We start from the raw sequence: 27,180 nt of genomic DNA on the forward strand, positions 1-27,180 counted from the left end.
ATAGGTTAAAAAAAGTCAAGACTTTGGAGTTCCTGGGTGGCTCTGTTGGCTGAGAATCTGACTGTGGCTCAGGTCATGATCTCACAGTTCATGGATTCAAGCCCCACATCAGATTTTGCACTGGCAGTGCGGAGCCTGCTTAGGATTCTCTGTCTCCCTCTCTCTGCCCCTTTCCTCCTGTGTGCATGCACGCACTCTTTCGGTCTCAAAAATAAATAAACATTAAAATTTTTAAAACAAAACTAAATTAAAAAAATAAAATAAAAGATCCAAGACTTTGATGCTAGTTTCATTTCTGGAATTAGAAGAGTTTTGCTTTGTTTTGTTTTGCTTTTATCAGACTAACACACATCCTTGACTTACAGTTTGTGTGCTTCTACTTCTGTAGTTTCAATCTGCTACCCCTCTCCTTCCTGAGCCTTCTCTGTCCTAGCCTTAGGGAATAATCTTATCCCAGGCCTTTTATAGAGACAGAAGTAAGGTCTAAGGACTGCCATTTGTTTATCTATCCCCAACCCCCATTAGATAGTGGATTTTTTTTTTCCTAAGGAACTGAGATTTGGCTTTTTTACAATTCCCCATAACATTAGGGACCATGTTCTGGCCTCAGCAGTCTCCATAAACATTGGTGACTGACTGAATTATGTTTCTTTTGCTCTGATTTTCCATTTAATAAATATTAGGAAAAGTAAACCACAGCTACATCGAACAACAGAATAAGAGAAGATATTTGCACAAAAGCTCTGGAATATTGCCAAAAAATCTGAATCTCTAACATTTCCATATTTTAAATGTTTAATGGCAGACTCGGAACTTTGTTTTTCCTCATATTTGTTTAATTACAGTCGATGATTCAGAGAATAGGTCAGATAATTGTGGTTTTCAGATTTTTTTTAAGTCGGATGTACATTTACTATGTATTCTAACCCCTGTTTAACAAAACAAACCCCAGATGAAGTGATGAATGGAGGAATATATAAGCACTCCCCTAATTATACTCCCTGCCAGCCCCCTGAACATGCCTAAATATTAAGGGTCTAAAACCAAATATCCTCAGGAATTTTACATGAACAGTTTTCTAAAATTAGTAGGAGTTAATTACTACCAGATATATTCGTGCTTAAGTAAAATACCCTATTCAATTTCCCTTTTGAATTCTACAAATATCTTAAGTTAATGGATAATGAAATGTAGAAATGATTCCTTGAACTCACAAAAGTCCATAAACCAAATCCTTACAGGTTTCCTCATCTGTAAAATGAGGATAACAATGGTAAATATCCGGAAATGTTTCTTGCAATGAAGAGCTAATTAAATTAGCTAGAATTGAGCTAATTAACTACTCTAAATGTAAAGTACTTGTGAAACAAAATATGATAAAAAAATGCTTTAACAATTATTATAACTATTCAGCAGTTGGGGAATAGAAGAATTTTCTTCTGGGATTCAATTAACTGACAGTATTACTAAATTATTCACCATGTGCTTACTGTTAACTGATCTGCAGATGAAACCAGGAGGTCTTGGAACTGTCATCTTAACATGGTTGGCCATGTTTCATTTCGGCCACTGGTAGTCAAAGCAGCATGTGAATCTGGCTCAAAAGGAAAACCAGATGCCCCATTCTAATACATACCATTAAATAAAATAACTGGAAAATTATACTACTACTTTATTCAACAGCAATCAAATCCTTAGTAGAATGCACAAATCCAATCTGTATTATAAGGAAGAAGGTTGGGACTCTATTTTTTTTTTTGTAAAATGCCAAAATAAATCAGAACTATAAAACATTACTGTGCACGTATTTGGGTGGAAGTGAAGAATGACTCAGGTTCAAAATGAAGATGAACTTTATTAATTAAAAGTGAAATTAACTACTAAGAGAAGCCTCAATTTACTTTGGGAAGTAAAGAAGATAAAAATTATGAATAAAAATTAAAATTCCCCAGGGAATTTATAAAACTTCATAAAATTTAAGAGTGAGACATTTAAGAGTGTTCTTTATAAGATTATCATGTGGGATTATTTTGGATAAGGCAATGATTAGACTACAAAATCACTTCTGAGAGTTAGGATAGTTTTTAGGTTACATATACGAACAATTACTTTATCATATTATTTGGTAGACTTTTATAACTTTTAAACCAGAAAATAATCTCAGCTTCAAACTTGAACAAGTAAATTTAATCCAGAAACCACTGCCTTCACTTTCCTTCATGTTCTTTTAAGACAATGATTATATCATTTTCTTGAGAAAATTCATTCTACAATGCAAATCTGGTATTTATTTTTTTTAGTGTTTATTTATTTTTGAGAGAGAGAAAGCAAGTGGGGTGGGGAGACAGAGATAGAGGGGGACAGAGGATCCGAAGCCCAAGACAGATGTCTCTGGGCTAACAGCAGTGAGCCCAGTGCAGGGCTCAAACTCACAAACTGTGAGATCATGACCTGAGCCGAAGCCGGACACTTAACCGACTACGCCACTCAGGCACCCCTGGAATTTACTTTTAATACCCAGTAAAAACATAAGATTAGCCACAATATTGCAATTGCTAAGAAGACAAAGCTGAATGAAAGATTAATATGTATAGTACTGCCATTCAGAAGTTCATCTTCAATGGGAACACAAATAAGTAAATGGATGTAATGAGTAAATGAATTGAATCCTAAGAGCGAGAATAGATACCAACTTTATTGTCCAACCCCCCATGGCTTTCCATCCCTACTTAGTCAAATCTGCCCTCTCCTTTGGAAATATCTCAGGTAGCAACTGTAACTTTTCCAATCATCTTTACGTATTAAGAAATAGTCTCAGCTGTGGAACAGTCTGGTGCAATTTCATTGCATATCTTCAGTATCTTCTACTATTTCTTAATTCTACTTTTCCTTTCCTAAAGAAGCTGAAAGGGCTCCTACGAGGTCAAGGGGAAGAACTATTGGTCTAGGTCTTAATCCTGGCTGTGTACGCTGAATTATTCCAGCTGACCAATGGTAAGTATTTTAGATTTTTCCAAAATGGTCATCTTCCATCCTGGTAGGGGGACAGTTTGGTTCTCATACCACACTCTTTCTCCTGCTCCAAAGAAAAAGTATTCTAGAGATGAAGAGAATGCTGTGTAAGTAAATGTGAAGAATTCTAATAAAGAATTCTGAGGAATAAATAAGAATTTCAAAAGAGATTTTATTTTTTAACCAGTACAGATAAAGGCTAGAAAGTCTTCAAAGCAGGTCACACAGTGGGGATTAAGGGGAAGACTAGGAAGGGCACCTGAGTGGCATAGTCAGTTAAGCGTCCAACACTCTTCAGAGTTCGAGTTCGAGCCTGGCATCGGCTCTGCGCGGAGAGTGTGGCGTCCGTTTGGAATTCTCTCTCTCTCTCTGTCCTTCTCCTCCCACCCCTGTCTCAAAATAAATAAATAAACTTTAAGAGGAATACCAGGAAAAAATGCAAAATACTATAGTTTCCATTTTTTAAATTTATTTAAAAAATTTTTTTAATGTTTTATTTTTTATATTTTTAAAAATTTTTTTTAATGTTTATTTATTTTTGAGAGAGACAGAATGTGAGTGGGTTAGGGGCAGAGAGAGAGGGAGGCACAGAATCCGAAGCAGGCTCCAGGCTCTGAGCTGTCAGTACAGAGCCTGATGCGGGGCTTGAACTCATGAGCTGTGAGATCATGACCTGAGCCGAAGTCGGACGCTCAACCAACTGAGCCACCCAGGAGCCCCATTATTTTTTATATTTGAGAGAGAGACAGAAAGCAAGTAGGGGAGGGGCAGAGAGACAGACACAGAATCTGAAGCAGGTTCCAGGCTCTGAGCTGTCAGCACAGAGCCCGACGCAGGGCTCAAGCTCACGAACCGTGAGATTATGACCTGAGGCGAAGTCAGACGCTTAACCAACTAAGCCACCAAGGTGCCCCTATAGTTTCCATTTTTGATGAAGTGTTTCTACACTTTGGCACTACCTCCTTTTAAAGAATCAAAATCTTCATGATAAAATTCAGAACTGCATTCCAAAAATAGTATCCCCATTTTACAGATGAGGAAGATGAGGCACAGAGGAGTTAGGTGACTTACTCAAAATCACAGAGCCAGTAAATGGCAGAGTAGGGACACAAACCTGGGAAATCTGCTGTTGTAGCCTGTGCTATTAATTTACATGCAGTACTATCTTTTCTGATTAGTAAGCAAGCTAGTAAAATGATAGAATATTTTAGAGTGGCATGTTAATTAGTATTTTGGTATTGGTAATTATAAAGGTATTTTTACCTAGAATAATAATAACCCAGAAGAATGAGAAAAGGGATATGTGGCCTCCCCCCAAATATTGCCTACAACATCTATACAATTGTTATCATGAGGAGATTTACATTATCCAATACTATTTCCCTAAAGGATATTTTCAACAATTGTAGTTATTGAGTTACTTGGGCAACTTCCCTCTCAACTTCCAATTGGTCAGTCAGTAATATCACATATGCAATTCAACAGGAGCATATTTTGCTTAGGACATTCTACATCCAAAATACTTTTCAGTTGCCAATGATTCAAGATCTTCATTGATTACTGCATTTGAATAGAGTGCTTTCCAAAGTCTATTTCATGGAAAACTGGCCCCTTAAGTTGCTCCATGAAAAGAAGATTCCATAGTCAAATAAATTTGGGACACTGCACATATTGGTTCTCCTTGTTAAAGGTTTGATATTCACATTACCATATTTTAAATAAATTCACATGAAACTATTGTATCTGTAATGTGTCCTTTAAGACTAGATCACTCAGGTCATTGGTTGTCCTGGAATCATACTGAGAATTTAGGAAACAAAGAAGAAACCAGTCAGGAGTAAGGAGGCCAAAATTCTGCCTTGATTCTATGCCTATAGGTTCTTGAGCAGGTTGCTTTACCACTCTGAGGACCAGTTTCTACATCTAGAAATAAGAAAATAAATTGTACCAATAGTTTTTAGACCTTTTCTTAGCCAAGAAATGCACCCTACAAATGAATCTTCCCTAACAGTCTGGATGAAAGCTACTACATCTGGGTGATGAGGATGAGAATCAAGGCCTTCAACCCCCCACTCCCTGATCAGACCTCCATTTGCCTTCTCCAGAACAGTTTGAAACCAATAAGCCATAATTTTTATTGTCCCTTGTAATCCTAATTAGTTTTATGCTCTAAACATGGCTCCCTGTCTGTCTAACAAAAAAACATCTGAAGATATTTAAAAGCTGTTAGACACTGAAATAGATGAATAATGGTTGGATGGGATTTTCTCCCTTTGGAACTTTTTCAGAATAAGCATATTGGCCTTGTGTATGAGGATTAAAAAAAAAAAAAACAAGAGCCAAAAATCCATTTGGCCTGTTAAATATGCACTGACACCATCCAAATATATCTAGGCCATCCTTGTCACCATTAATCACCCCTACCTTCTGTCAAAGCTCCCAAATCGCTATGACAAGAGACCACAATCATCTGCTAATAGGAAATTCAGAATTGCCTCCCAAGTAGATTCCCACAAAAGCCAAACCAACAGGTTCCTAGACAGGAAAGAAAGTCCATTACGTGTCTTTTAGGATTTCTGCCTAAATGCAATCAAGACCATCTTAAGCAGAAAGGGTCCCTTAGGACCCTTTAGAGGGAATGCCCCAAGTTCATCTGCTGAGGTGACCAGATGGCTGGGCAGGCACTGGTTCAGGGAAATGACCCTCATGGGAAAAGGAATGGGTTACACTAACTTATGTCAGCTTCAAAGGGGTAGAATTCATGCTCACAAATGTTCCTGGCAAGAGCCCTACATATGTCACCCACAGTCATTCCTCCTAGTTTTTTGGAGTAAAGTCTACCAGGTGCTACAGGTGCCACTTTTTGAGAAACGTAGACTTAACAGTTCTCAGGAAATTCAAGCAAGAGGCATTCCTTATCTCATGTTTATCTAGGAATGCTCATAGATAGAATGTGTGAATCTTCTGTCCCCCGCACAAGAAAGTCCCTGTTTTTCTTACTGTCCTGAGATAGGTGTTTGACAGGCCCCAAAACTAAAATGCACCCAAAGCAAGATTTACAGACTTCAATAGGGACAGTCTGGATTTTATAACCAACAGCATCAACTAACCTAGGCCCTGGGCTCATTCCAACAAGGGAGATTCTGTGCAATGACTTATCAGAGTGATGAGTCACTCTGACCTCTCTGAATGCAACAACCTGTGTGTAATGATAGGAGCATACATGGGCCTTCCCCATACCTCTTTTCAACTATGAGTACCCTGGGTCATGGTATCAAGGAGAAATAAAAATTTAGGGGGATGCTCATCCAAACCTGCCCTTCAATGTGTCTATACAATTAATGTGTGGGCTGAAAGCCAAATTTATTTTTGCTATAATGGTCTGACCAGTCAGCATGGTCCCAGTTTCAAGGCTGCACATTTATTACCATTGAGACTTGCCCTTTGACTCCATGGCAATGTCGCTCTCTGACATCAGCAGAGGTATCTTGTGTCCCTTTGCTGGTAACAAGTACCTGCTTCCATGCCCAGATCAGAATATAATGAAAGGCAAAGGTGATCTTTTCATTCTAAGCCTGTTATTAGTCAATGTTTTCCAGAGAAACAAAACCAGGTGTGTGGTGTGTGTGTGTGTGTGTGTGTGTGTGTGTGTGTGTGTGTGTGTGTAATTTATTATAAAGAACTGGTTCACATGATTATGGAGGCTGAGACATCCTATAATCTACAATCTGAATACTGGAGACCAAGGCAATCCAGTGATGTAGTTCTGAAAAACAGAGGGTCAATCTGAAAACCAGAGGTAAATCCCAGTCAAAGGCAGGACGAAGCCAATGGCTGAGCTCAAGCAGTCAGACAGAGTGAATTCCTCCTTCTTCCACCTTTTGGTTTTATTTAGGCCATCAACAGATTAGACAATGTCCACATACAATGGGGAGGGTAATCTGTTTTACCCTAGTCTACTGATTCAAATGCCAATCTCATCCAGAAACATCCTCAAAAACACACCCAGAAATATTGTTTAATCTAGGCACTCCATGCCCCAGTCAAGATGGCATGTAAAATTAGCCATCACAAAGCTGCATCTCAGAAGCTTACTTTCCTACCTAACCAAGCTCCCTACAAGCAAAATGTTCATGAGCTCCCCTGCTAGGGCCAGTGACTAAAGAGAACACCTCCTTAGAACTGCATGCAGAGACAACACCAAGAAGTTACTGTCACCTATTTTCCAAATCAACCCTTCATTTTCAACCTCTTCTGAAAGGATTCCCACGACCCCAAAATCTCACAGAAGATCTATACCTATAGGCCTCCTCAGGGTTTGGCCACCAGCTTTGCCTGCACATCCCATAGGTACCCCACCATATCCATCCTTCCCCATATCAAAATCCCAAGCATGTTACTCACCCACAGGAGTAGCATTCAGACCTGAAGTTCTAACACTCAAACTGCCAAAATTGAAGAGGTTACAATACAAGTCTACCGGAAAAGGGGACCCAAGTATGGAAATATGTGTATCTGCCCTATTGGTGACCTCATGAATAGAGCCAGCATGATGTCCCTAAAAATATCCAAAAGGCAGCCTCCAGCATCAGCTTCAGTCTCTGGGACAGGCCTACAGCAGCTCATTTGCTTACAACCCTAACCCATTATTCTCTATCCTAGGCCTGTGAATCTCCAGTTCTCCTGCTTGGTAATCCAGCACATATTATTTGCTTTACTCCTTTCCTTTTGTGACACACTGTACTCTCCTCTCTAGTTTATCCTTCTCCCACACCCACAACACATCCTTAACTTCAATTTCTACCTTGATTATACTTCCACTTCAATTTTACCTTGAGTACATTTCTGACTACTGTTCTAACAACAGACATTCCCTTAGTCTGTCTGGTGTCTGTAGTATCCAACTTGCTTGTTCCTTCAAGGAGATGGATCAGGTAGCTCACTGGCAATTCACAGCAATGAAACTCCGTTGTCAATGGAGTCCACTCACCCATACACTCTCTTATTCCCAGTCTTGAGAGAAAAGTTAAGCCCAAGTCGCTCCCCAAGCTTCAACAATATTTTTGTGAGTAATCAGCTTTTCTTTGGGAAATAGTTCTAAAATATAAAATTAATGCTGAGAAGATTTTTTGATACTATTTCTATAATTTGCCAATGAGAAACTTTCTCTAATAACCCTCAAAACAAGAGTAGGATTGTCTCCATCTTCTTTTACATAGTCAGTCAACATATCCAAAGTTGAACTCAACTCCCTACCCCCAAACATACCACTCCTTTCCTGTTCTCTCGTTCTAAATTGCCCCACCATTTTTCAAATTGCCTAAATAGACTCTTTAGTCCTTCTACTGTCTTCCTTCTCTCATTCTCAATAGCCAATCACCAAATTTTATCAATTCTATCTCCTACATCTCCCCCAAACCTATCTACTTTCCTCTTCTCAGGCACCATCATCTCTTTCCTAGATAACTATAAAACCTTCTGACCAGGCTCTGTTTTCCATTTCCATCCCTGCTTCCACTTCACCTATCCTTATATAACTATGGTGATCTTTCTAAAATGCAAATCTGTCCATATCACACCTCTATTGAAAATAGATACACAGCTCCTTATTATGCTTAGAATAAATATCATACTCCTTAGCAGGAAAAAAAAAACTGGTCATGATCTGGGCATTACTTTTCTCTCCATCTTCATTTCTCCCCACTCCTCCCCTCCCACTGTACAACATTCCCTGAGTAACATTCTCTCACCCTTGGGACTTTGCACTTGCTGTTTCTACTTCCTGGATTATTCTCCATGCCCTGCCATCTCTTCATCTGCCCAACACTGTTCATTATTTGAATATAAGCTTGACCCCTAATTTTTCCAGGAAGTTTCCCCTGAACCATACCCATGTACCTCCAGACCTGGCTGAATGTTTCTCTTGTGTGTTCCTAGTCTACCATGGGCTTAAGACTATTATAGCACTTATCCTACCATATTGTAATTGTCCATAAAACAAAGAATTGCCTGTAATTTTAATTATCTCTCTCCCCTAGTGAGTTAAGGACAATTTCTTGCTTCATCTTCAGCATGTAGAAGAGTATCTGCATCAAATAAGTGTTACACACACACACACAAAAAGTTGATGAATAAATGGATATTGGCATTTACCTCCTAGAGACTGCCCATAAATGATCATTTTAACCTAACTTCACCTATGTAAGAGAAGTTGGACAGGATCACATTGGATGGCTTACTCCAAGCACAACATTTCACTGCAGGTAGACTAATTAGTATGTTTACTCCTAGAAATATCATCAGTGTTTCCTCTTCATGTCTACAGAAGATACACTTCTTTAGCATAAGTCTAAGTTCAAGTCAGGGACAGTGCCTAAACTTGATGTTCTAGAAAATGTCAGTTGCATAATCCAGGTAGAATGTTGAATAGATTACACTTCTGCATTTTTCCCAGTTATTCATAAATCAGAAAAAAAGATTGTACATTATTCCTTCCCTACTTTACAATCATTCCAGCCTGGAGAAATTAAAGAGAGCACCAATTCAGAAAACAATCTGGCTTTACTATGAAATATTTTCACTTAACTGCCCTATTTTACATGATGAGATACTTGATGATATAACTCAGGAATATGCCTACTAAAATACCACAGAATATAGCATTGCTCCAAATTTTTGACAGTACCTGAGTACAATACATCAGCAATTCATTTCTCAGCTCTGAAAGGTTGAAGATCAGTAGCTAAATCATGTAAGTGCTTATCAAGTAATTATGTTATTAAAATGACATACATCACTCAGGCATATCTTGCCTTTGTCTGTGGATTCTTTGTATTCTCCATTTTACTAGTCAAAACACTATTTTCAGCACCCTTCTCAGGAATTAAGAAAGCTATATTTAAATAATGTTAATAAGAGTGACATAAACCTGCACGAAGGAATTAGAGAAGTCTAAGGCTACATACCCCCTTGCACTTAGCAGGCGAAAATAGACAGTGGCAGCCTGAACTTGGAATTCTAAGGCTTTTGTTACAGAGACACAATCTTTATACTTTCTAAACCATTTTTTCCTTTATCACTGGAACTTCTTTTTACCCTTGTTGTTCATAATGATGAAAAAAATCTGTCAGGAACCAAAATAGTCGTAAAAGCAAAAAAAAAAAAAAAAAAAAAAAAAAAAGATTTATGGAGCCATAAAAGCTAATGCAATTTTCACTATTAATTAGATTTGTGGAAGGGGATTTTTATTCTTTCATGTTTAATTCAGAAATATTTACAATTCCAATTTTTACCAGAATTTGAGTTTGGGAAGGTTTCAGTTTTGTTTATAAAAACCAAAATAACTCAGGAAGTTATTTCCAAAAAGCCATTTAATAGATTTCCTGATTGTGGTAATAACTTGAAAATTAGATTTAGGCAAATTTAGTGTGTACGTTTGGGTACAACACTGACTCAGAAATCTGTCCTTCAGGGAAGGGGCAGGGAAGAAGACCCTACCGAAATTCAGAAAGCGATTTAATGATCCTCAAACCCAACTGAAATGTTTATTTTAAAACAGCTATTAGAAATGCAAACAGCATGTTTTCACTAGCTCTCATAAGCAAAAGAAACAAAATGATGCACACTGTAGAAGATATTTTGTTAGTTCAAAGAAGAAGAAGAAGAGGAAGAAGAGGAAGAGGAAGAAGAAGAAGAAGAAGAAGAAGAAGAAGAAGAAGAAGAAGAAGAAGAAGCCGCCGCCCATCGTGTTTCAAAAGAATTTCAAAACGATCTACCAGTCTATGGATAGAATTATTGCCGGGCAAGATGAGGATCACAGATGAAAGAACATTCAATTTGTCCAGGAAGAAGTCATTAGAACTTCTTTGGCAAGTACAATTTCAGTGTAGAGGATGGCAAGAAAGTGCTCAGGAGAAGGTCAAGATGTAAGTCGGAGGTGAGAAAGTGATTCAAACATCTCTTGGGTTTGGAATAGATTGAAGGGAAGGTTTTTAGTTGAAAAATAAAAAAAAGTTAATGGATTTGGGGGGAGGGAAGGATTTAATAAAAGTAAAAGAAAAGGTTAAAAGAAAAATGAGGGTGTCAGAGGAAAGTTAAGGAAAAAGAATCCTACGGGGAGAAGTTTATTTAGCCCAGAGTTCTAGAAGAGAAAAAAAAAATATGAGGATATGAAGACACAAACAAGAGGAAAGATAGGAAAGAAATAAGACAGAAAAAGACAACAGCATGCAGGAATAAAGAAAAACAGAGAAAAGAAGGATGAAGAGAGACAATTCTGGGAGAATGGGGGCAATAATGTCTTAAATGAGCACCTGAAAAAAAAGTAAGAATAAAAACTATAAAGTTTCAAGAAAGAGTTGGAAAAAGCAGTAAAAGGCCTTGCACTAAAGTTACACATACACACACACACACACACACACACACACACACACACACAAGAGGTATGTTATTGTACAAGATTACAACACAAGTTCCAGGAGCAAAGAGCAAACTTTTATTGAAGGTGTTTACCGAGAAGATACATCCCCCTCATGTAGGGCAAAGCAAAAACTGAAACAGGAGGATGCACTAATAACAATCCAAAGGTAGGAGTGGATAAAGCAAACATGAAGACAAAAGAATAAGACTGTTGAGGCAAGAAAAGTGGAGCTCTTTACATGGTAAGCAGACATAAGTAAGGATTAAATTTCCCTGAAATACACAGTTCTTGTGTTCAATTTGTCCAGGGTAAAATCATTTCAAAACAAGAGGGAATTTAACCATGACACTGTAAACCTTTTCTTTCCTACAGGTTAAAAGAGCCTGATTTAAAAAAATAAATAAATAAAAATGTAAAAAGAGAGAGGCAAACCAAGAAACAAACTCTTAACTACAGAGAACAAACTAATGGTTACCAGAGTGAATGGGGTGGGTGGAGGGTGGGTTAAATAGGTGATAGGGATTAAGGAGGGCACTTGTGATGAGCACTGGGTATTGTATGGAATTGTTGACTCACTATATTGTACACCTGAAACTAATATTACACTGTATGTTAACTAACTGGAATTTAAATTAAAAGTTTTTTAAATTAAAAAATAAAATAGCCTGAAATATAGGACACGGGTGACCAATATTTCTGTGTACTACTTTCATGATGTGTAATTTCATTTGGTGTTTCACCCACCATACATGTCCAACATGACAAAAGTTGACAATTTCCTTCCCCACTGCCTTCAGCATCTACTCACCTTTCTGACTTTATGACCGTTTCAAATTTAAGACTACCTTCAAGGAATTTCAAAATGTCCCACAATTCAATACCTGAGTGCAAAGTGATGAAGGAATGTCTTGGAGCTCTTCTTTAATACCCAGAGATCCCAGCCTAGTTTTATCATAAACTTTTGACCATCTACCATTTCCTTTTGTCATTTTGAGAGGATGCTGGCACCAATTTAAAAGACAATTCATTAATACTAGAATTTCATAGGTGGAGAGGTAAAAAGAACATGGTCTTTGCAGAGACTGAATTCAAATCCCAGCTCTATGATGCTGGGCAACTTTCCTGTCCTCCCTGAGCCTCAGTTTCATCATCTATAAATTTGGGATAATAATATTCACCTCCAGAGTTGCTGTAAATGAGATAATGTATAAAGCGTAGTTCAAAAATTGTTTGGCGAGGTGCCTGGTGGCTCTGTCGGTAAAGCATCCGACATGGGCTCAGGTCATGATTTCATGGTTCATGGGTTCAAGCCCCGCATTGGGTTCCGTGCTAACAGCTCAGAGCCTGGAGCCTGCTTCGGATTCTGTGTCTCCTTCTCTCTGCCCTCCCCCACTTGTACATCCTCTCTCTCTCTCTCTCTCTCTCTCTCTCTCTCTCTTTCAAAAATAAATAAACATTAAAAAAGTTTTTTAAAAATTGTGTGGCACATCGTAATTACTCATAAATGACTATTACTCTGTTCTTCACATTTCTGAGGCATGAGAATCTCACCTAGCTGTAAGTCTTTTTCCAGGTCACTCCATGAAACTGTTTATCTTTTCTGAAGCCAACATGATATATTAAAGTCATTTGCAGAAACAGATATGGCTTACTCTTTGGAATATACTTCAGTTTTCAAGGTTTAATATTAATATTATTGATAGTGTAAAATAGGTCTCCTTTACATTAAATTTAAGCAATTCATTTGATTTCTTTCTCTGTTTTCACTACATTTTTATAATAATTAACTATAAAATCCCATTAATTATTATATTTCCATATGTTAGGCCTTAAATGTATTAAAATGATTAAATACTAAACATATTGGACCACCTATCCGATCATCTGGTGAGTAAAATGCATATTTGCAAACTATATATGTGTACATATACATATATAATTGATATACATACATTAGTATACATATATACACATATATGTTGCGCACATATATAATATTTTCACCACTTTCTCACATACTCATAGTATGCTAAAATGTCATGTATACACTTTTACTTTAAGCTTCAAACAATTTTGTGTTTAGGAAAAAAAAAACATGTTCTCAGAAGTATAGACATTTTATTTCTGTTTTGTTTTGTTTTGTTTTGTTTCACTTTTATAATGTGTTAATACCTAGAAAGAGTCAGCATGTCAAATGTCCCATCACTGATAGCTTCAAGAGGATGAATAATTTAGATCCTTGCCTAAAAACAAGAGGACTCTGGGCAAGTTCAAGCAAGTGAAGAAGAGGCGCCAATACGGAGGCCAGACACTCTAAACTCAGGAACCACCCAGACACATATCCCCAACTTCACAATGTTACCAAGAACCATCACTGTTCACAAAGCCTTTACCACTTTTGATAAGCAAGAATTGCCTCTTCCTCTCCCATACTTCAGTAGCACTTGACACCTCTGTTAGCACATTTGTGTGCTAATGTCTCCCTACAGACTGTTGGAGCTCCTGAAGGGCAGGAACCACATTGTTCTCTTGGAGATGATGTTCAATACCCTTTTGTGGAATGAATACACAGCACCAACATGAACTGACTACTGGGTAACCAGCAACCTCCTTGCAGAATGCAATGGTCTTTCCTCATATTCTACAGCATTTGACACCAGAGCTTCCTTCTGAAATTATTTCCTCTCTTATTTTTTATGTCACTGCCCAATCCAGGTTCTCCTCATACTTGTCTGGCCATTGATCCCTTGTCCATTTTAGCTGCCTCCTCTACCATCTTCAAATCCCTAACTTACGGACTTGACATTTATACCCTTCTGCCCCAGGAAACAGCTTCTGTTAGACCATCTCAACTTCGAAAATTCCTTCTATGCTTATTACTCTCCAATCCACACCTCTAGCCCTAATCTCCTCACCAAACTCTAGAATGTCTCCACTCTAAGATAGCTGCTCTCAAATTCAACATAGCCCTAAACACAACTCATTATGTTTTCTTTAAGAAAGCTTCCTTATTTATTGACCATGGCATCATAATTGCCTCCAGAATTTTCCAGAAGATGTGCTGTATTCTCATACTGTTGTGTAAGAAAGAGATACATGTTCAGTTAAGTGGGAGGAAAATTGGGTTAAATACAATTAAAAAGGTTTCTTCTCTGTAGGATTTCTCAGAACCTTTAATATGCTAATGTGTTTGGGGAGTCTCCAAAATGGGGATTGAGTATATACTGTTTGCAAATATATTTGATTATGGGACTCTTACTGGAAGCTTCTCTCAGGAAGAACCAGCTTCAGTGAACCACTTATAGCAAGATCTTATCCAACTCATTCTTGACTCTCCCTTCTCTGTTATGTTATTTTCTATATCTAAGTACCTATCAAATTCTAATAATTCTTTTGAAATATCTCTTTCTTTCCCATCCCTGCTATTGATACACTATTTGAACCCCCCTGATTTAGACTTCCAACACTTCACACTCAGATAATAACCTTTCTGTTAATTCCTTTTCTCCTCTAATCTCATCTACCAGACTAAACTTCCTAAACCATCATTCTCATTATCCATGTGGTTCCCTTGTTGTAAAAAGGAAACAGAATACAACAAAAAACACCTTCTGTTGTTCCCAGGATTGAGTCAAATTCAAAACCTGGAACTTATTATCCTATTCACCAGCCTTATTCCTTCCATGGCTCTAGCTGAGTCTTCCATCCAACCAGGTTGTTCTTGCCATAGTCTGTTAAACATAGCATGCTGCGTCTCAACTTCTTTTCCTTGCTCATTCACCCTCTCCCCACCTAAGGTGGAGTGTCTTTCCCTTTTGGGAAGGCAGTTAACATGAATAAGGGATGGCAAATACAGGAATGGAAGCTATAACTCTCCCCTCCTGTGCCCATGGCAAATTTAATAATTAATAACAACTCTTTCTTTCGGACCTTAGTCTCTACCTCAGAATCTTTCCCAACACTGGGCTTTAGGAAGTTACTGCTGACAAAACTATTAGAGTTGACACACAAAATAAAACTGAAAAAAAAAATAATAATGGGATTCCCAGCCATAGAGATCAATTTATCATTGTATTCTCTGCATGAATTTAGACTTTAAACCTCTATGAACTTCAGATTCTTTACCTCTGAAATGGAAATAATGCTCATCTCAGCAGTTTGTTGCAAAGGTCAAATGAGTTTACACACATAAAGGCTCACCAAAGAAGTACAGAGTAGATGACTAATAGATAATCATCTCTTTTCTTCCTCCTCCCCTTGTTCTCTACCTATCTAAATGCATCCTTTTCCAGCCCTCCTTAGCCAGGCCAGCCTCCTCTCTCCCTCTTTCAACCATTTGTGTTTTCATCCTAGACACTCAATCTAGTTGTGTTGTACAACTGTGTTGACTTAACTCTCCTTAGGCCCTTAGACTTCTCATCTCCATTCACACTCCCCTCCACAACCCTGGTCAGTTCCTGATGTAGCCCTGTTTAATACCCCAACATGGTTCATTCAACATCTGTTCTAAAAGTCTGCTCTAACCACAAACATCTGCTGTTCTGCCTCTGAGCCTTGACTTTCCAAGTCTATTTCCCACTCTCATGAAACTGAATCCCTCTAATCCTCCTGATTATTTTAGTCCATCAACCTTTTCTGGTCTGCTTTTGCTTTCCTACCAAGCCTAGTCCTCCTGCATGGTCACTCAGTGAAACACTAACCACAACCTTAGAATACTCAACTCTTGCATCTTCTGCCATTCCTTCCATGTCAAGCCCTGCCCAGACTACTGTGGGCCCTCCTTGCCTCCTAGTCATGTTTTGCCAGGCATTAAACTCAGTGATTTGAGAACTGGGGCCTCTGCATTTTTCATAGAACCGTGTACAACCATTCCCTACTTATTAGTTATGTCCTTAAGCACTAATCTGAAAGTGGTATAAAAATTTCCTGGGGGCATGTTTATAGCAGCACTATCAACAATAGCCAAAGCATGGAAAGAGCCCAAATGTCCATCGATGGATGAATGGATAAAGAAAATGTGGTATATACATACAATGGAGTATTACTTAGCAATCAAAAAGAATGAAATCTTGCCATTTGCAACTACATGGATGGAACTGGAGGGTATTATGCTAAGTGAAATTAGTCAGTCAGAGAAAGGCAAAAATCATATGACTTCACTCATATGAGGACTTTAAGAGACAAAACAGATGAACATAAGGGAAGGGAAACAAAAATAATATAAAAACAGGGAGGGGACAAAACAAAAGAGACTCATAAATATGGAGAACAAACTGAGAGTTGCTGGAGGGGTTGTGGGAGGGGGGATGGGCTAAATGGGTAAGGGGCATTAAGGAATCTACTGAAATCATTGCTTCACTATATACTAACTAATTTGGATGTAAATTTTAAAAAATAAAAAATAAAGTTAAATCAAAAAAAAATTACCTGGGGGCTATTTTAAAATACAGACTCCTGGGGCTCCACTCTGATTATTCTAATTGAATCAGGCTAGTATAAAACCCTGGAATATGTATTCTAACAAGCACCTAAAGCAGGAGTGGGCAAATTACTGTCTTTACACCAAATCTAGCTCACCATCTGTTTTTGTACTGTCCCTGAGCCAATAATGGTTTATTTGTAAATGGTTGAAAAAGGTCAAAAATGAAAAATATTTTATAACGTGAGAATATTCAAATTTCAGTGTCCATTAGTAGAGGATTTTTTAAAGGACTTTATTTTTTAGAGCAGTTTTAGGTTCATAGCAAAATTGAGAGAATGGTACAAAAATTCCCATATATTCCTTGCTCACATGTATGTATAGCTTCCCCCATTTACACCTTCCCCCCTAGAATGCATTTGTTACAAGAGATGAATCTACACTAACATGTTCTTATCACCCAAACTCCATAGTTTACATTAGGGTTGACTCTTGATTTTTTATATTATATGAGTTTGGACAAATGTGTAATGACCCATATCCATCATTATAATATCATATGGAATATTTTCACTGCCTAACGTTAATAAACTTTTATTGGAACACAGCCATAGTCATTTGTTTACAACCATTATCTATGGTTGCTTTCATGATAAAACAGCTAATCTGAATAGCTGCAACAGAGACCACATGGCCCACAAAGTCTAAAATATTTACAATCTGGCACTTTACAGAAAAAGTTTGTTGATCCCTGACTTAAAAGATTCTGTTGTAGTATCAGAGACCTCAGTTTGAGGTATCCTTATATAACAAGGTTCACCGAAATTCCATGCTGCCTAAACTTCCCTTCTTTTCTTCATGTTTTAATGACACGCTTATTCCCTACAGTTAGTGTTTCAAGTATTCTTCACATTTCTCAATCCTTTCTCTACCTAGACCTCCTCACTCTCAGCAGATACCTCACCTCTCACTTAAGTAAGAGCACACAGCCTATTTAATCAGTTACTTACCTCACTTCCTTTACTCCTATGTGAAACCAAAACTATTCAAAAAAAAAAAACCCCATAAAGTCTAGGAGTATCTTCAGTGTCTGGCAGACCTGTGTTCAAATCCCAGCTCTGTAGTTACTGGCTTGTGATTCCAGGTAAGGTCCCAACCTCTAGGTTTTATCATGTATAAATATGGCTGGCAAGCCATAGCTCAGAAGACCATTGTTGAAGTGATGTGAAACAGCTTGGGCCTGGCATACAGCAGGCACTCAAGGAATACTTTCTTCATTCTGTCTGACTCCAAAACATGCTCAATTCTCCTCTTATCCTTGCCACAATTTCATATTAAGGTGTCCTCTCACCTTCGCTGAGGTGTTCTCTCACTTCCCTGAAACAATAAAAAAAAGAAATCCCACTTATGCCTTAACTGTCCCTCACTACTTGGTTTCTTTTGTTTTGTTCAACCTAGGAAAATAGCTATTCCCATTTGGGAACAAATGGCTCCCAAGATTACCGATAATTATTAACTGCCAAAAACAGATGGTATTGTCTTGGTATTTGTTCTGCGTTATAGCAAATAACATTCTAACCACAAGAGATTAAACAACCACAAAGCAAATCTCTCCTTGACTGCAATAACAACTCACCCTGGTGGTTTCCTTCACTTTTCTGAGAACTTCTTTTCAGTTAGCCTCACTGGCCTCTACCCTCTTCCCCATCCCTTTCTCTTGTCCTCTCTACTCTTCACCTCCCTCTACAGTTTACTTTCTAGGACCTTGGCTTCAACTACCAGTTGAAAATCTAAATTAGCTGTGCCTAGCCCTAACACTCTTTAAACTTCTTCTTTAAATTTTTTACCTTTTTTCCAAACCATGGGCAAAATGTCTATCCACATTTCAAACTCAATCAAGGGAAAAACCAAAGTTCCCTTAAAATTAAGGCTGACTCCTGACTTCTCTATTTTGCCAAATGATGCTATCATTTCCTGAGACTTAAACTCATAGTCATCTTTTCCTTCTTAGTCTCCATTACCTTGACCCCAGGAACTGCCTCGTGTTCATCTCTAAAAATGCCTCTCCTGCCTCCCTTGTCCTCAAGTCCTCACTTCCCAATCCACCTTTAATCCATAAAGTTCTGATTCTTCCCCCACTGCTTCAGTGAAATTGCTCCTGCTAACATCACTGACATCCTCTATGTTGCAAAACCCAACAGGCTCATTTCAAGTCTCCTTTTACTCTATTCCCTTGGTAACAATTGAAACTATAATTCTCTTTCTTTCTTAGAAGTTTACTCCCTTGATTTCTAGTTTCCTTCATACACATCCTATCTGTGTGATCTCTTATCATTAGGTATTTCCCTCTATTATACAAACTACTTACATCACATACTTGATTGGGAGCTCCTTGAGATTAGGGGTCCTATGTCTGCCTAATACATAATAAGTACAAAGTAAGTATCTGTTAAATTAATGAGTGCATTAATTTGCTCTCTATTAATTCTATTCCTACTGTCACCACTCTGATTGAGCCTTTGGTTCCCTCTCACCTGGCCTATTACAGAGTTTCCTAACCAGTTTCCTCATTTCAGTCTGCTCCAAACATTTCCAGGTATGGTTGCCAAGTACATTTTCCTAATGTAGATCTCTGGATCATGTCTCTATATTATTCAAAAACTTTCCAATTGCTCACAAAATTAAGCCAAATCCATGAACTTGGAATTCAATGCCACTGAAATAAAAGTCCAATGTTTCCTGCATGGTCTTCTAAAACTCTTGTATAATAGTCTAACACTCAACATGGCCTCTCAAGTTCCTTGTGCTTTGGTGCCCAAACTCCTTCTGTTGCAATTTTTCATCCTTTAAGGTCTACTTTCTCCATAATACCTGACTCTTCACAATTCCTGATCTGATATGACTGAGTAACTTTTGATCTTCAATATTCTAGTCCACATAGTTCATACTACTTTGATAAGCCATAAGATTTCTAGCCCATTGCTATCATTAGCGAATGGCCTATTGAGTAAGCTAGTTTGCAAACTTCCTGACAGCAAGAGCCATGCATTCTTCATCTCATATTCCACTTCATAATGTATTTTCAATAAACATACAGTGAATTAATAGTTATTTAATATGTATGCCATATGTATTGAAATACTTTGCATTCAATTGTTTCCCATCTAAAAACTATTCCCCTTTAATTCCCAAGTTCTACTACAGCTTTGACCCTAGCCCGTCCTTTCCTTTTCCAGTGAAACCGCCTGAAAGGGTTATCACAAATGCAGTCTCTTCTCTCATACCTCCCACTCTCTTCTTAGCCCACAGCAGTCGAGCTTCCTGTCATCCCTCCACCCAAAATGGTCTTGCAAAATCAATCACAATCTCTTTGTTGTGAAATACAGCATGCCCCTCTTAGTCTTTAACTTACTTCATATTTCTGTTGAAATATGATCCCAAGTTCCTATCTTGAGCCCAGAACTCACCTGAGTTCATATTAACATATCCAGGTCTGTACTAGATATCTTCACCTGACTGTCAAACCCGGTAGAGTGCTCAATAAATGTTGCTTAATAAAGTATACCTCCCCAGCTTGCTCTTCTTGGTTTGATCAGTGTTTCTTATTTTATCTTATGCCCTCTGTTTAATAAACATGTAAAATGTTATGCTCCCCCAGTACCAAATACAATCTAACACAGCTGCCCCTCTTCCCCCAGAGGCTTTTTGGAGGCTGAAAATGACCAACCCTCTGCCTGTTTCCATCAGACACCAGACAAAGATGGTTCTGTGGAGCACGCGTTTCTGATATTTAAACTATTAAAACAGTAGTATTTGCTTAATTTTTCAAATATAAAATTATAATATTACATATGTTCGATAGGCTTTTTAAAATAATATGCAGTAACCTGGAGATCCTGACAAGCCCCTTGGGGACTCATCCCTCTCTTTCTACTGCTCATCCTCCAAGCTGACAATCCCAGTGCTAGAAGCTCCCTAAGGCAGAGTACAACTCTAAAATTGTGTGACTTTAGGTTATAAAATGTTTAAACGTATTTGACCCCTTATGCATAGTGGGCACTAAATAAAAAACACTTTGAGCAAATTATGGAAAGCCATCAAAACACAAAGTATTTTAAAATTTAGTTTATACCTGGAATTTTCCCTTCCTCTTCCTCATCTTCTCTCCTCTACCCTACCTTCACACTTCTAACCCCAATCCTTTCCATTTCTTTTTTTCTCATTTTCATTGTGTTAATCACAGAGTGTGCTATCTGTATAAGAAGCTGAATTTTTTTTTTCTGGAGGCAAGAAAAGTAACTTGTCTGTTTTGGAATTTTTATGATATACAAGTGACCATCTCCTTGGCCATACCTAGCAGTCCAAAAAAGAAAAAAAAAATCCAAATTACTCTGGGAAAGTCATCCAAGCAAGATTGAAAATGGTCTGCTAGATGCTTAGGGGGACTTACTTCCAGATCTGGTTTCCCAGCAGAAGCTGGAGGGGAAGCCTTAACTTTTCCTTGTACACACATCTTCATTTTTACTATATCCTGAAAGATCCCACCTTTGAACTATTAGGATGCTAAAACACTCTGTTGAATGAAGCACTTTGCTCTTCCTTCAGCTTATTGAAAAAAAAAATTGAGGAGTTCCTGGGTGGCTCAGACAGTTAAGCGTCCGACTTCAGCTCAGGTCATGATCTCACAGTTTGGAGGTTGAGCCCCTGTGACGGGTTCTGCACTGACAGTGCCGAGCCCTGAGCCTACTTCAAGTTCTGTGCCTATCTATCTCCGTCTCTGTCTCTGTCTGATCTATCTCTGTCTCTCTCTCTCTCAAAAATAAATAAACATTAAAAAATTTTTTAGACAGCTATGGCGTACTTTTTCATAGCACATTTTTGTTACTATAACCACGTCTTTTCACCCGCAATGATCTAGCACATATTTAAGAGAGTTTGCCCTTCCAACAAAAGAAATTATACATTATTAAATCTGTCCTTATAACTGTCTCAGGGAAAGAAAAATATTACCATCTTTCATTTTAGTTTCAGAGCACTTCATAAGGAGTCTGTGAACATCAAAAGGCATTTATTTTTATCCTTCAATTCACTCTTGAAAGACACACTCATTAGAGCTATGACAATATAGGCAATTTTGGATAGCTGGCAGATTGGACATCATTTCCTAAAAGAGATACAATGTCTGACAATCAAGTTCAAGGCTCCAAGAACCTTGTAACATCAACTCTTGAAGCCAAAAAGCAGAAGCAAAGACCTGAGTAACTTAAAAGAAAGTAACTACACAGAAAATATAGTAGTGTTCAGGTAAATGAATCTCTAAAAAATTTCTAAACCTGGGGTTCCAAAAGGTTTTGTAAAATGTTTCTCAATTTTCACTTCATGCCTCAAACTCCAAATTATATGTGTTGAACCATTATAGATGATTCATGCATTTTTCTTTTCAAATTTTCTAAAAGGAGGACGCAGAGGTTGAACTGATAAAAGCCCTACTACCTAATCATGATTCAATGTATTTCCACAACTCTAAACCTTTGAGATGGTTTCCATTTTTCATTGTCTGTGGCCTCTTCCTAGGCATTAGCATTCTATTATTCTTTAAGTAATAATAAATTTATTATTATAAATAATATTATTATATTTAATATATTATTATATATAATACGATACAATATACAATACAATATGTTGTATTATATATTATGTATCATATGAATATAATAAATTATTATTATAATTTACATATTAGACAAACAAGGCCAAGTTTGTCTAGTATGTAAATTAAGAACATAGTTTCCAATTTCCACGTACAAAGGAATTTATGGGACACAACTGAAAAAAGGAGACTCGATTTCATTTTTAGCACTATATTACTAGGTAAGTTGTTTCTTTCTCCTTTATTGATTTTCTCATTCTTAACTTCACCTTTCCCTCCATCCTTAACTTTCTTTTTAAAGCCCCACACAAGGAAGCATGTTATAAGTTTTGCTATGGCACCCTGGACTCATCAGCAGGGGTAGCTACAACCAAAAGCGTAAGAAATGTCTTTCACTAATGAAAAATGTGTAGTGGGATGTTTCAATTGCTACATAATCCTCACTACTATTAAGTTGCCAGGAAGGCTTTTGGGGATGTATTAAGCATGGCATTGGGCTTAGATATGCAAGTTTAGTTTTAGGAGCTGGGGCAAAACCATATTGCTGCTGCATAATAGAGGTGTAAGTAATTTAAAGATAGAGAAAGGGGGATCCAGGAATAGAAGAAAACATGTAGGGAAGCTGGATGGAACATGGGGGAGGAAAGGTCAAAGAGAGAAATCCCCAGTGTTGGCAAACTAAGAAGGCACTTTGTAAACAAGAATGTTCACTAGGGATATATGTTCATTCAAGTGGTTTGATGTGGGATATGCAAAGTAAACTCCGCACCCACCCTACTTCATCTCTCCTTCAGTAAAAAAATACTGTAAAATTTTACTGAGTACAATCTATTGCTCATTCACTCTTCATGAAAGTGTACTCTACCAGAGAACCTCAATGAAAGCTGAGGTCTGTGGCTGTGGGTTGGCATTGGACAAAAACAGAATGATGTTCTGTACATGTAAGAGACTGAGGGACAGCTGACATCTGTGTTGCCCAAGGAAAGCCCAGGGTATGACTTTGGATTTAATCCACATAGCCACATGCTTCCTGTGTATCTAGAGACCAGTTACGGAATCTCTCTGATCCTGCATTTTCACCACTGTAAAATGAGGGTAATGATAACAGACTTTGGGGTGGTTGTGAGGATTAGGGCTAATATGTATAAAATACTCACTATATGGAAGTTACCCTTTTGATGTTTTTTTTTCCATTTTTGTTGTAGTTGCTAAAAACCCTGGTCAAGTCTATGACTCAAAACAAATTTAAAAAAAAAAAACACACCATAAAACAAAAGCAAAACCTTTGCAATGTATGGCCTCTGTATGTGTGTTATTTTTTTTCCTGAGTCAAACTGACATATTTTCTATATTCCTAATTGTTTAGTTGTCATCTATATCTATTGTATTGTATTACAACCTACATCAAAGCCCTTGTAAAAAGTGGTGTTACAGAGTTTTTCTGCCTCTTATGCTCCCAGTTTCCCCATACTGAATTTTAGGACATGATGGAAGTCTGTGAATTTTCTTCCACTTCAGATGCTGGAGCTATTGCTTAAAGTTTCATGGAATTGTCTGACCAATAATTGGAATGACCTTGGCATTGATCAAAACCTGCCCTGTACTCTCTTGCCTTGTCCCCTTTGTCAGACAAACGTGGGTCCAATCTGGGATTAGCAGTAGAGCATGTCTTGGAAACCTGGTTTTATCTTCTTTGTCATTATGTCATCGCCATCTTAGCTGACCGGACCCAACCATCATATTCCTGCCAAAATATCTGCCCATCCATAGGAGGCAAGAAAAAAACCAAGCAAGGGACAGATAACATTCCCATTTGACACCTAAGGGAAACGAGGCCCAAAGATGTCAGTGATCAGCCCACAGCCTTCATCAACACAAAACTGTAATTAAAACCAGGCCAAGCACTTTCCTGCATCCCGAACACTAGAGAATGTGACCTCTTAACACACGCTGCTTAGTCAAGCAGTCTATAGCTTGTCAGTACATCAAAGCATGGGCAGATTTACTTGATCCTGCTAAAGATTATAAAAGAACAATTTGCAGATAATAGCTTCTACTGGCAGAGCTTATGCAGGGGGCAGGGCTCCTCTCCTACCCTGGAAGGACTGGGGCTGCACAGGCCTCAGGTCCACTTTTGGGTTCTGTGGCTCATCCATGAAAACACTGAAACCTCAGTACCTTCAGTGTCATAAAAAGGTAGTGCCTGGTTCCTAACACAAATCCCAAGGAACTTTTAATTTTACATAAAGGAAAACAAAACTTTAAAATCACTATCAGATGCTTCAGAGTCCTAACAAGTGTGTCCCTTTTTTTTTTCTTTCTTTCCTCTGATAACTTCTTAAGACACCACAGAGATCCAGATTTCTAAACTTTCTAGGAGCAGTTTTTTGTTTGTTCATTTTTGTTTTGGCTTAGCAAAGAGTAAAGTGTATAATATATCAGTTGCTATATCTAGGAATATGAGGCCTGCAAACAAAAGATTTGAGAAGGCTCCCCTTTCCCCAGTGGTTAGATGGGAAATATCTAGCTCTGCAGTACCCCTAAATGCAGGTGCTTGCAGAATAATGCTTACACCCATGTTGAGGGAGAAAGAAAACATTCACTGCTCCACTAACAAAAACTTTGGAACAGTTAATCATCGATAAACTGAGCAAGAAGGAACTTTAGTTGATTTTCAGGCCTAATGATCTACTCCTTAACACGTCTTTACAGTCTTCACAACTATACCAAGACAAATATCTCTAGCTTTTACCCAAAGTACTTGAAGAAACACAAAGAGAAATTTGGCAAAATGCTTACAAGATTGACTAGACGTGAAACTAGTTAGCAAAAGATGAAGTATTACTGCCCAGGTACTAACTTGGATTAGCAATAAAACAATAATGACACTCCTAAATAATAAACCTTTTCTTTTAAAAGCTAAAAAAAAAAAAGCAACTATTTTAACAGCAAACTTAATTTACATAAAAGGGAATGAAATCAATATTATGAGAAAAAATTTGCATAGCTGTATAATAAATTACATATCTTAAACAAAAGATCTCTATATTGTGCTTCTCTATCAATCTAAGATTTGATATATAAGGCAATAATTACAATGGCACTGCAAAGATAATCTAGAACATCATGTCCATGCAGATATCGCAACAATCCAACTTGTTTCCACAGGAAGAAACCCCACACACTTCGATCCATCAAGAAAGGCACCAATTAGTTTTACTCTTCTCCCTCCCACCCACCCCTCAGGTTTTAATCATCTGTTGTGTAGTAACTGTTGTAAATTATGGGTAACAACAACCTTGGAACTTCAATACCAATATAAACCAATACCCCACTGCCACCTTCTTGGCAGTTTGCCATGTGTGCTATTTTAAAGTTAGGCATTAGGAGGCAGCAAATGGCTCAAAACCACAGGCAAAGATAAATGTTGTAGGAAGTTGGAAAAGAGACCTAAAGCTGCAAAGGCAGAGAAAACGGACTTCATCTTTAACACAAACTTCCAGGAATTTAGATTTGTAATGAGAAACAGTTAGAAGGGAGAGGGGTTTGGCCCTGTAGAGAGCTTTGTGAAACTATTCCATTCCCCATCTCAAAAAAAAAAAAAAAAAAAAAATGCTGATGGTCACCTTAAGGGTTAAACAACATAGGTCTTGGTATCATTTAATCTTGTTTTGTTTCTTAGCTCTAGAAACAAAGGTCTCCTGGTTGCCTACGTGTAATTCTCAGGTCACACTTGCTTTGGCAATGCCCATGCTAAGGCATATGCTGTTCAAGCCATTGCAGAGACATTAGAACTGATTCTGCCCCATATCGCTTCATTCTGACTAAGGCATTTACATATTTAAAGCATGCACCATAGTTACTTAGAAATACCAATGCTGCATCTACATTTTAAAAAAGAATACTGTGACATATACTCTAATGCAAAGAATTATGTCTTCAGATAACACCTGTCTGTCTTATTTTTAGGAAGCTGAAAACGGACTTTTCATTTCCCTAAAGGAAGTAAATATCTCCAAATGAAGCATTGTTATTTTAGTTATAATGCTTGACTGAATTATAAGATGTATAGCTTAAACTGCCTTAAAAATTGCTTGATTGGCTTGTAATACCAAAACAACTCTTGCCTCTCTCTGGATATTTATTTTGAAGAAATAAGCTCATATAATTTATAGAAGAATTTTATTTCAAGCACAAATAGAAAGTCCTTAGAAAATATGACTGTTAGGAGTCAAAACTATAAATGTGTGAAGAAGACTGTGTTGTGCATGGAACAAGAAACCTTAACATCTCCAAGGATAGTTCCCTGCAATTTTTGCATTGTTTCTTAAATTGTTGTGCTAAGAATGCACACATTATGTGCCACAAAATACTTAGCTATCAGAATATACAGGATAGAGCATAGCGAAAAACACATTCAGTATTACAATAGCAATATTGTGAAAAACAGTTAAATCAAACCAAAAGTAATTTCTATCAAAAAATGCAAATGCTACACGAAACCTATTTTCCTGCTAGGCATGCGTGATGATTTCAAACCCCTCCAACAAACCAAATTTCAGCTTTAGTACAACTGACTATTAATAGGAGTTGAAGAAAATATCACACATTACTTACTGTTTTTGAGGTTCCTATGCCATCCTTCTGAAGTCAAAGGGCTGAAGAAGAATCACTACC

The sequence above is a fragment of the Panthera pardus genome, unplaced genomic scaffold (assembly GCF_024362965.1).
Source record: "Panthera pardus isolate Hobbes unplaced genomic scaffold, ASM2436296v1 HiC_scaffold_16, whole genome shotgun sequence".
Lineage (NCBI taxonomy): Eukaryota > Metazoa > Chordata > Mammalia > Carnivora > Felidae > Panthera > Panthera pardus.